The sequence below is a fragment of the Nuphar pumila genome, chromosome 7, assembly GCF_984573655.1.
Source record: "Nuphar pumila chromosome 7, dmNupPumi1.hap1.1, whole genome shotgun sequence".
Classification (NCBI taxonomy): domain Eukaryota; kingdom Viridiplantae; phylum Streptophyta; class Magnoliopsida; order Nymphaeales; family Nymphaeaceae; genus Nuphar; species Nuphar pumila.
This window is the reverse complement of record NC_143255.1, coordinates 2,284,325-2,297,078: the sequence shown is the minus strand read 5'-3', so window position 1 is coordinate 2,297,078 and position 12,754 is coordinate 2,284,325.

Below are 12,754 nucleotides of genomic sequence, written 5' to 3'. Positions count from 1 at the left end.
ATTTTCTTAACATGTAGACAAGAAAAAGGGGTCAGCTTGGTCCTGATCATGAGTCTCTAACCAGGATCCAGTTTGATTAGTATGTTGGATCCTATTAGCCTGAGCATGCATGCCCCATAACCAACTTAGGTCTAAGGCAACCTATATCCAAAATGGATAATATCCAGGCAGAGATCCAAACCATTTGCATGCACGCACACACAAAGACGCATGCACGTGTGCATCTTGCATGTGTAATATGCATGTGCCAATTCAAAAATCTGGATTTCAAAGAATATTCATGTTTGTTTTTCATCTTTTTTGTAGGGAAAACGGGATTTAGACCTCGAATTTGTGATTTGTACACTGGGCATATGCATAACTTCAACAAAGCAGTTTCATCCATACCTTGAGCTTTTGGGGCACAAAATACTTGAAAAATAAAAGTGATGAAGCAAGAAAATAATATGTTTGGTCCAAGTAGATCCAACCATAAGCGATAGGCTCTTCACCTGACTCATTTTGTTTAGTCTTAGTAGTAGGGCTGGGAAACAAGCCAAGCCGCTCTCACGTTTGTCTCATAAAGAGATTGTTAAAACTCGTAAAATAAGCTCTGCAAAGAGTATATAAACAATAGTTACTCGACTCAACTCTACTCGTATAAGCTCTTTAGGTAGTAAGAAATATGGAGAATGACTGTACTATATGATAAAAATAACATATTTTCCTAAAAACTCACAATTTGCTAAAATCTGCCCACTAGCAAAAATCGTAAATAGCCAACTTTGTTAGGACCTTTTTACCTTTTGCATGTGCAAAACTCATGAAGTTCGTGCAATATATAGCTCCACTTGTCGGATATCCTAGATTCTCACTTAAAAGGAGTTTCTTACATTTTTTTTGTGAACCTTATGAAATTCTCATAATAATATTTGCAAACATTCTTTTAAACCCAAACCTCCAAACTTCACAAATACCTAACTAAGTTGACATATTATTTATGTGGTCTTCTCTGGTAACCGTAAATACCTTAGTAAAATCTCATATTTTATACCAAAGTCCTGAGAAATCATGTGAACCTTCTTTCTCCTTTTTTTAACCATCACCTAAATTTATATTTGTACATTTTTTATGGTATTCATGAAGCATGCAAAACCAAGTTTTGTGAACCTCCTTACGATAATAACGTCGTAAATACCTTAGCAAAATCGTATATATCTGGTGCCTATAAAATATGATTTTTATAAGACAAATTGCTTATTTTATGTTGCGAACATAAGGAATTTCAGGACTGACATATTTGCATTTCTCTGTACAATTAGACATGTGATCTTATTATAAAATATGCAAATTTTCGTACGAGTATAGTATAAAAGCAAAGCTAGGGTTCCACAAAATCTAAGGTTTTTGTGGTCTCAACCCATGAAAAATTATGATCATTTTTCGAGGGTCAAGCATCGGCGATAAAAAGATCGGTGACACTTGATTAGCGAAAAATCATCGACAATTTTTTTTTTTTGGTAAGCACATCTTATGGTATAGATAGGATAGAAAAAATTAGGAGAACAACAATTGTTCGTGAGTATTGAAAACTCATTATCATCATAGAGTATGTGAACAATGATAATGATGGTATATTGTATTTTCTTTTCATCAACACAGAGTCGACATATCTTACAGGTATTATTCGATCACGTGGTATGAGTAGGATAGGAAAAATCAGGAAAACAACATAGAGTATAAAATCAATGATGGTATACTGTGTTTTCTCTCTATCAAAGATGGAATGCAATTTGTCATTTTAGAGGTCAAAAGTATAGAGGTACCTTTGCACATACTCTTTTTTCTCTCCATCAAAAAGGTTGTGAGAAGTAACATTCTTATGAAAGAATGAAATGCATGAAATATATGAGTGACTTTATTTTGTGAAAGAATGGAATGATTGCAATGCATGAAAAACTTTATTTTGTGAAAGAATAGAATGAATGAAATATATGGGTGACTTCATTTTATGAAAGAATGCAATGTATAAGTGCTTTTATTTTGTGAAAGAATGGAATGAATGCAAACATAGTATATGTTTTATGTGAGGATGAGGAGGTCTACATATTTTATCAAGAAGACCTCACGAAGTTCGCATAAAAATTTATACGAATCTATCTTTTAGTCAGAGGATGCAATACATCTTCATTAAAACTAAACATGACCATACATATATTCATTATATTCATTCAAAAATGTACCATCTCATACATATATTTATTTCAGTAAAAATTAACATGTTACAAACATTCACAATACATAGTTCAACATTAGAGGGTTCGACAAACTACATCTCGTTCTTTGTCTTTCCTCTCTTAATAAATCTTGATGCTCAAATAAAGGGATTCAAGTGGAACAGGAGCAGGGAAAGCTCTACATGACAGGCCGTGGATTTTGCAGTACAAAAGCTGAGATTGAGGAGCGTGGTATTTCAATCTTATCACAGAGTCAAAGGAACTCTTACTATTATGAACTGAAATTGCAAAACCTATTAACTCCAAGTTAATGTATGGTTATGCTGGTTTGATTTGAACCCCCCACTATGATTTCAGAAACTTTAGAGAGAACCTTTTCACAATTTTCACTGTTCAGGCTGATTTGTATTATTTTGAGTTATTATATGCTTGGTAAAAGTTCACCTTTTTCTATTCACTGTTTTTCATTCTCTCAATCTTGGACTTATTTAGTTTTCTCTGTAAAAGAAACACATTGTATTCGGTAACACACTGTATTCGATATACCGAATACAGTGACATACTGTACATAGCAAAACTCTATAGAAACCGGAACTCTCATCATGGTTATCCAATCTCTATAGAAATAAAAAAAATCTCTATTATTGAAAACCAATTCAACAGTAAGATTTCTAGTCTTAGATCTGACAATGGAACTGAGTGCTTTTTCAATGACATACAATTTTTTTTTTAGAGAAAAGGGTGTTGAGCATCAACATAGTTGTGTTGCAACCCCCCAACAAAATGGTGTGGTCAAACATAAGCACAGAGAACTGCTCAATGTTGCTAGGGCCTTGCATTTTCAAGCTTCCCTACCTATTAAGTTTTGGAGAGAATGTGTTTTAATGGTTGCATACATCATTAATCGCATCCCTTCAAACCATTATTTGAAAAAACACCATAACATCAAAAAAACCCGACCTATGATCATCTTCGAGTTTTTTTCTTGGCAGTGCTATGCTTATAATAACCATTACTCTCACAAATTTGACAACCGTGCCCACAAAGGAGTATTCATAAGATACCCATATAGTCAAGTGGGATACCGTGTGTATGATATTGAAATACAAAAAAAATTGTCAGTCGAGATGTCAAGTTTTATGAAAACGTTTTTCCTTTTCAAGATCATAAAACTCCAAATGATGAAGAGGGGAGTCTCCTACTCATTCCGTTTTTTGAGTCTCAGACCTGCAAGACTCACAAATCAAGTGAAAGCATTGTCGATGAAACCCCTCCATCCGTTTATGTCCATCCCAGTCTTGACACCATTGAGCTCACTCAAGTCCGAAGATCTGAAAGAAACTGACAACCACCATTGTGTCTCAAGGACTACAGTTGCTATACCGTTGCTCCCATACTCCAATCAACCGACGTGAGAGAAAAGGCCCACAACACAAATCATGCTCTGTCCAAAGTCATAAGGTATGATCATTTCTCTCAGAAACACCGTGCTTTTCTAAGTGCTATTTCTTAATATCCCGAACAAAAAACCTTTTCCCAAGCCATGAAGTTTCAGTATTGGTGTGATGCTATCATTGTAGAGATTAGGGCATTAGAAGAGAACCACACCTGGTTGATTGTGGATTTACCCACCGGCAAACACCCTCTTGGATGCAAATGAGTGTATAAAACAAAGTATTGTTCTGACGGCTCTATTGAAAGATATAAAGCCTGCCTCGTGGCCAAGGGCTATACTCAGATTGAAGGATTATATTACAATGCGACTTTTGCCTTGGTTGCTAAACTGGTTACTGTCCAATGCTTGATAGCTATTTCAGCAATAAAGCATTGGTATATTTATCAAATAGACATTAACAATGCCTTTTTACATGGGGATCTCAACAAAGAGGTATACATGGACTTGCCACTAGGTTTTTCGGTTTAGGGGGAGTATAAAGTTTGCAAGTTACACAAATTGCTGTACAGTATCAAATAGTCTTCTCGAAGCTAGTTTGCTAAACTGTCACATTATATGCTTCAAGAAGGTTTCGCCCAGTCTAAGGTTGACTACTCTCTTTTTTCAAAGGCCATTAACGGAGCACACACTTTTGTTTTGGTCTATGTGGGCGATATTATTATTGTAGGAAATGATCTTACCTACATCGAGAAACTCAAAGTTTACATAAATCACCAATTTCGGCTAAAAGACCTCAGATGTTTAAAATATTTTCTTGGTATCGAAGTTGCCAGATCCAAACATGGCATCTTCCTATCTCGGCGTAAGTATGCTCTTGATATCCTTTAGGACATGAGATTTCTTGGAGCAAAATCAAGCAAATCACCTATGGAATCCCATATCAAGCTTAATCATGAAGATGGCATTTTATTGGAGGACCCGGGGCCGTACAAACATCTGGTGGGTTGCCTACTATACCTCATTGTAACCCGTCCAGTTATAGTTTTTGTGGTGAATATTCTCAGCTAATTCAGCAGTCAGCCACGACAATCGCATATGGGCACCGCTATTTGGGTCCTTCGATATATCAAAAGTAGCCCCAAAAAGGGGATTTTAATGTCCTCTACAAGCAACATCCACGTGATTGGTTATTGCGATTCTGATTAGGCTTCCTGCCCAATCACTCGAAGGTCTACATCCGGTTATTGTATTATGATTGGGGACAACCCCGTTTCGTGGAAGACAAAAAAACAGTCCACCGTATATCGCTCCTTGGCTGAAGTTGAGTACTGATTCATGGCCTTAGCATGCTGCGAACTCACATGACTCAAGTACCTGCTGACGAATCTTGGCATCAATCACTCCTAGCCCATGACATTGTATTGCGACAACCAGGCAGCCATTACTAGTCTATCAGGAGTACATCAAGCACATCGAAATCGATTGTCATCTTGTCCGTGAAAAATTCAAAGTAGCCTGATTAAAACTAGATTTGTTCTCACACATTTCCAGTATACAAATCTCTTCACCAAGACTCTTGACACTAACCACTTCTCGTGTTTCAAGACAAAGTTAGGCGTCCTTAACCCGTCCCCTCCAACTTGAGGGAGAGTAAAAGAAACACGACATACTGTACATATCAAAACTCTATAGATCGGCAAAGTATAGTTTTTATTGGACTCGATATTGTAGAGAAAACCATGTATCTCTATTATAAATAGGTTCTTTGTATCTCATGTATTTATTCAATTTTAACACAGTAAAGAAAATTTCTTTCTCCTCAGTTCTCGCCATCTTCACTCTGCTTACGTCATGAAGTGCTACAATTCAGTGACACGCTGAATAAATTTGTCTGTTGGCAGTTCAGCGAAACCGACTTTGATGGGACTGGAATATTTAGCTTGTGCATGTACAATTGCAATCCCTTAGTTCTTGATTTGCATTCACAAATTCCCGTGATCCATCAATTTACATTTTTGATGTTGGTGGGTAACAACTTTGCTTCCAGTTTTAAAGAAGTTAAAGATCTGGACAATCCGAATCTGCTAAATTACATGGAATAAATGTAGAGCAGTAGAACATGATGCTATCACTTACAGATGATAGTCAATTCTTTATACTTTTTGAGTTTCTTTCATCCCGTTATTTTGAAGGAAGTCTTTAGCAAAGAAGTAAATTAGCATTACATGTTAATTTGGTTCCCAGTGCGCGTCTATGCGACATTGAAATTTTTAAGTTTCTTTCATTCACAAATTTCCGCCATGAGCTTTATCACCAACAATTTGTAGAGCACAATCAGAATTTTTTATATATTTATTTATGCTTTTTCATTTACTTGTAGTTTATAATGTGATATTCATTATTATTTTAAAAAATTGAGGCAAAAATTCATGATTTAGACATAATTTTGATCCATATCCAGGCCAAAAATGTATAATAAACTTGTTAAAATCCATATTCGGGGCAAAAAAAAGCGGTCACTTTTTTTGATAAATAGGTATTTGGATCCAAATCTGATACCAATTATAATGTCGAGATATCATAAAAATTGTCGTGTAATTTTTTACATACATTTTTTTATGTTTTTGGTAATTGATTCAATTCGAGATCTACATTCATGACAAAAATTCATATTTAGGGCAAAAATCCATGATTTTAAAAATACCTTTATAATTGAATCCAAATTTGATACCAATTATAACATCGTAAAAGTTATTGTATAGTTGTTTTACATACATTTTTGTATGTTTTGTATTTGGATTTCGGAACAAAAATCCATGATTGTAAAAATACCTTCATACTTGGATCAAAATCCAGGTCAAAAATCTATAATAAACTTGTTAAAACATGTAAAATGATGGATAGATCGGGTCATACGATCCAAAACAAAGTTATCCAAGTCATTATCCATGTCTAATCAAGTTGTCAGCACATGTTACCAAAACAACGGACATTTGAAACTTAGAATCTAAGTATGATACAAACAAACATTGAACTTGGTACGGTTGTTACGGAACGAACAAAACCAGTGTTCTGTCCATTTTTTTTGTTCATTTTGTCCAATCCTGAACAAGCTATCAAACAAAAAGGGTATAAATGCCCCTACAAATTAATCAAATTTGGTCGCACCTCATATCTGAATATCAAACACTCTGTTTATGAACATGGACCCTTCCAATAAGATATACATTCCAATTCTCTTGATCCAAATATTTTCCAGATTCATCATCGTTTGTGCCGTACACATTTTGAATCCAGATTCAGCCTGTTTTAATAAATCTCATTCAAATCCAAACTCGACTCGAAACTATTGCATACATTAGGTTCGGGTTCAGATAAAGCATGATCCAGCCCATAACCGATCGGTTTGCACTAATGCCCTAAATCCCAATCTAAGGAAAACTTCAGCCAAAAAACTCTTGTGATGAATTAAAATTTTTTGTTTACTGGGACAATCCTAGGAAATATTAGCATATAAAAATTCCAAAAACAAAAGCATATAAAACTATAAAGAAAACCATTACAAAATTTTTAGAAACATAAAAAAGTGCATTTGTGGTTCTAATATCACAAAAAATGAAAGGTGTAACTGGGTCGGATATACTGGACCCAACCTGACATCCTGAACCAATTAATACCCCACCGGACCTGGTTTTTGTATACTCATGAGTTTGGGTCGGGTCCAAAATATAGACCAGAAAAGAAAATGGGTCAGGACTTGGGTATTGTAAATGAAGAGCCGAACCCATTTGGATCCGACCCACATTTTATACTGAACCGAATGGCTCCACATAATGTAAAACAGAACCGACCCAAACCTTAACCCATTATGTACGTTTTACTCTTGAACCAACCTGAACCTGAACCTGTTTCATATTCAAGCTGACCCAAACCCATTTTATATGTGAACTGACCCGAACCGAAACAGTTAAAACCCGACCCACTATTAGAGCCTTAACCCGTTTTTAAAAGTTGTGTTTTAGAAATTATATTGGAGAAGGAAATCTTTGTCTGAGATTCCCCCCAAGCATAGTGACAAATATCGCAAGATTTATGAAAATCTTGCGAGCCTGAAAGTTTAAAATGACAATTTCTCGCGAGATTTTCAAAATATCGCAAGATTTATGAAAAAAAACATAAATACCATGATTTAAACGTGATATTTATGTTTTAAATAGCTATTTATCATGAAAAACCCTTATGTTTTTATTTTTAAATAATGTTTATTAATATTTTCTTATAAAATTTATTTTTTTTAATTTATCTTTTTATTGCCAAGATTTTGCTGAAAAAAATGTGAGATTTTATGAAATTTTTTCAAATTCTCATTGACTTTTTGAAAAATGATATTTTGCCGTTTTTAACTTAATTTTGTCACTGTGCCCCCCAAGCTTATCGCCTCATTTGTTTCCCCAAAAACGATTTACCTTGTATTTCATATCAAGGTCTAAGTTGAAACCCGAACCCATTAAGACCCAAATCTATCATACCCGTACTCATCAACCCATATGGGTCTACATTTTTCAGCCATACCCAAACCTGAACCTGAACCCAAATCAAAATGGGCCTGTTCTGGGTCTAATTCTTAGACCCAATTAAAAAAATGGCTCTATTGAAGACCCGGCCTGATTTTAGGGTGACCGATACATACACAAAACCAATAACTCATATAGTTCCACAATCTCCAGTCATACCAGAACCCAAATCCAAACTCAAATTAGATTGGGCTGGGTTTGGTTATCTATACCATTGGGTTTTGAACCAAAAACTTACCAACACAAGGCTTACGTTCCCTAGCTGCTCCTACCATACAAACGGAGGCTCCGCTGTTAAAATATCGCCCAAATTTGTTACATAGATTTGCACTCTAATTTACCATGCCTCGAAAAACACATCAATGTTGCCAACCGATACGCCCACTCCGATTTGTTTCTTCTCCCAAGAAGACTCGTGGAAGACACGACACTGCAAATCCCGATCTCTTCTTTCCTTACACGGAGTTTTGCGTGGAACCAAATGGAGAGAGATAACGAGGAGAACACGGAGACTCGAATACGTCATCTCCAACATTCACGAGTCCCGAGACATGTCGTCTTTATTTACGAACCCCGAGTCTTGGTTCCGTCTCGGGTTCCACAACAATATTCCTAATCTCCTCTTCAAGTCAAAAAAAGGTAATGACAGAACTGCCCCTGTATCTTGTCGTACCAGGAAAGCTGATCAGGTTTCTGATTTGGGTTGTCATCTAAAATCCTAGAACATCCCGGATATTGAATTTACTGACTACTATCTGGCTATATCATAAAGATGTGGGTACTGCTGACACGTGGCAAGAGTTAGTGCTGCGTATTGTTGTACGTTTTGAAAAATGGGAGACATGAACACCGACTTTTGTTCTAAGTTAATTAAAAATTATTTTTGATAGTTTAATACAATGTTGTCAGTACTGTCCGATACGTATAGTATTGCCAGAAAACCAAATGATACTTACCTGAATCGGCTAGTTTGTAATAAATGTAATATTTTCAGAACGATACACCTGAATCGTTGGCCAAACTATACAGGTCCGATTCGATACTGACAACATTGGTTTAATATATAGAAATGTATTCTTTTTTGAATTATAATTAAATGGATTAAAAGCTTATTAAACTATCAAAATAATGTTAGCAACCGCGCTGGTCATGTCAGCGTGTTTGTTTATGTGTCCTCCTAAACGCGGACCCTAAGGGTGTGTTTGATGGCACGTCTGGCATCAAATGCTAGACGCAGTGTGTCACCCACCCTCATTCTCTCCTCCCCCCCTTTCTTTTTTTCTCTATCTTCCTTGTGCAGTGGCCGGGCAGCAAGGCAAAAGGCTCTCTCTCTCTCCTTTTTTTTTTGTCTTTTCTTATTAGAGTTTTGATTAGGCTTTAAATAAGAATTTTTTTATTAGGACTTTGAATCAAATTTCTTTAATTAGGGTCTTTTATAATTAGTTTGATAAAGATTTTTTTGATGATTTGATTAGGCTTTTTTTTCTTTAATTAAAGCTTTGAATCAAATATTTTTAATTGAGGTTTTTGATATTTAATTTGATTAGGACTTTTTTCTTTGATTATGGTTTTGAATTACATTTCTTTAATTAGGGTTTCTTGTACTTAATTTGATTAAGAATTTTCTTGTATTTGATTAGGTTTGTTTTTCTTTGATCTTCTTTTATTAGAGTATTTTATATTTAATTTTATGGTTTATTTATGATTTATTTTTTTGCATTTTAGGGTTTTATGATTTTTTTTATTTGTATATAAGAAATATGAATTCTTATTTTTTTCTCAAATTACCCAAACTTAAAGGTTTTTTTTTTGTACTTGGTTTCAATTTGAGATCCATATTTAGGACTAAAATCCATAATTTTTTTTGACAAACTTTCATAATTAGATCTAATATAACACTCATTAAAGCATTTATATAACAAAAAAATTATGAATTCTTATTTTTCTTAAAATACCCAAATTTTAAACATATTTTAGCTTTCAGATTCAATCCAAGATCCATATCTGAAGCTAAAATCCATAATAAACATGTTAAAACACTCACATGGTTAGCCGAATTGAGTTGTACTATTCAAAACAAAGTTATCTGACCCATTATCTATATGTGTTGTCCAGACAATATAAAAATAAAACATTAAACCCAAGAAACACAACTTTTTATCCAGTCGAAATAAGCTGGATGTAGTACAATTGTTACATAACTGATAAAATATGTGTTCTGTAACAACTATTTTTTGTTCAGCATTTCTTCCAACTCAAATAGGAAATCATACTAATCAAAGAAAAAAAGCTCTAACTAAATGAAATATGAAAAGCTCAAATTAATTTTTATTCAAAGCCCTAATAAAAGAAATCTCTTGTTTTTTATATTTAATTCAAACTATAAAATTAAAATAAAAGAAAATCCCGAATTCAAGCTCTAAATCGAAAATCTTTAATTCAAAACATAACTTGAAAAGCCCTAAATCGAAAAACCTTAATTTGAAATTCCCTAATTCAAATCGTAATAGGAAAACCCCCAAAAAAAAACCCTAATTCTAGAGAGAGATGAAAAGGGGGAGAGAGTCACCTCTTGAACGTCTCCGCACAAGGGTGTGTGTGTGTGTGTGTGTGTGTGAGAGAGAGAGAGAGAGAGAGAGAGTGGAAATCCATTGGAACACCATTCACCAAGAAAAAGAACTATACGACTGAATGCTTGCAAAATTTTGGTACGTACGAGCACTTGTTCTTGAGTGCTTGCAAAATTGATGCTCACCTTCTCTTTTACTTGTTTAATAGATGTCTTTTGTCTTGGAAGGGTTTTAAACTTCCATGATATGGTGCTTCAACATGGTTTGCTAGGTATAGTGCCTACACCCTAGGCTGCTCCATCTTGCCTTGTCTCAATAAATAATGAAGATACAAGCAACAAACCAACCCCACATAAGGGGGGATAAATAAATAAATAAATGTCAATAATAGTAGAAAAATCAACTTATTGGGGTGGCTCAATCCTTGACTGGATCCATGTGAGTGTTTTTTGTCTGCCTCTATATGCCTTACATGGACTCTTTCCAGGTCCAGTCGGTTCATCTAAGACCCTTGAAAGGATTCAATTAGATCCGTCATTTTATACATAAAAATGGGTTGCAACCAGATTTGGGGTATTGATAACCTAGTGACATAGGTTGAACCAGCTTTGTTTGGTAGTGATTCATGACCTATGAAAATAACTCCAAAAAAATTTACCATGGTCATTGGTACTTTTTGTCACTTCCAAAAGGCTTACTAGGGGACCATAGTTTTTTGACTGACATGGAACGACCACGGTTTGAAACTTATTTATTACCGCAAAGTCAAAGCCATGCTCAATCTAGGATCAAACTGGAATGGACTCGGTCTAGTTTTTACACCTGATTAAAAAAACAGATCTATTTAAGACTTGATCCAATTTATACAAAATTCATTTTTTATTCTTATGGGTCAATAATTTTTAACCATACCCAAACCTGGACCCTAACCAAATCAAATTGGGGCAGAACTCAGTCTAATTTTTAGATCTAATTCAAATTGAGTTTAACAAGATCTGACCCAAACTCGAACTGAAGCCGACCCGTTTACAACCCTGGAATTACCATGGTTAACATGGTCTTTAGACAAAAGATATTGCACCTTTTCGTGTGTTCCCTAAAACCAAGATTTATAGAATTGCTAATGTCGTGTTGGCAAATGGGCCAAAATTGTTTAAATTGTGGTACCATTCCTTCTTTTTTTTTTTGTGAAAGGTAAGCTACCCTACCAGTTATACAACTATACCATTGGGTTTTGAACCTGCAACGTCCCAACACAAGGTGACGTGCACTAGCTGCTCCTACCAGAAAACCGGATCCCCCGTTGGTATGTGGTACCATTCCTTCCAAACGAGTAAAAATCAAGGAATGCTATTCATTCCTTGTCCTTCACTGCATTGTCTTGTGCTTGACAAGGAAGAACACTTGGAGAGCATAACCCTTTGCAGTTCCAAGAAATCACATTGGGCTCAATAACAAGAAATCTTCAAATTCAAGCTTATCTTGTGTTGCACATTTTGCTGATAGGAGTGTTTTGCAATCAAAGGCAATGATGAAGTGCCAAGCTTGGCACTTAGACCAATGTGCAGGGCTGACCTTAGAAATAAGGATCCAAACGGTTCAAATCTCGGATAAGAAAAATACATTGGGGGAGTCAACCAAAATTTGCAAAACCACCATTCTGAATCCGAACCGTTTGCAACCCGACTTGAAAACCAATGCCCTAGTTTTGTTACATATCCACCAAGGTAGTTTTTTAGGTGGGGACCCTTTAGAACCCAAGTGGTCTCATTGGCATGGATCACATATCCATGCATATTCTTGTTCCATATTTCCAAACAGTAAATTTTAAACCTTACCCCTTTCATACTTTGAGGGACATATTGATATAGGGGTCATTTTTTATGCAGTGGCTCTGCATGCTTAGCATGCAGCTCTACTACAGCTGATCACCATCCATCTTGCCATTTCTAAAAAGGGACACAGCACCGATCTTGAGAAATGCCAAGATGGACGGCT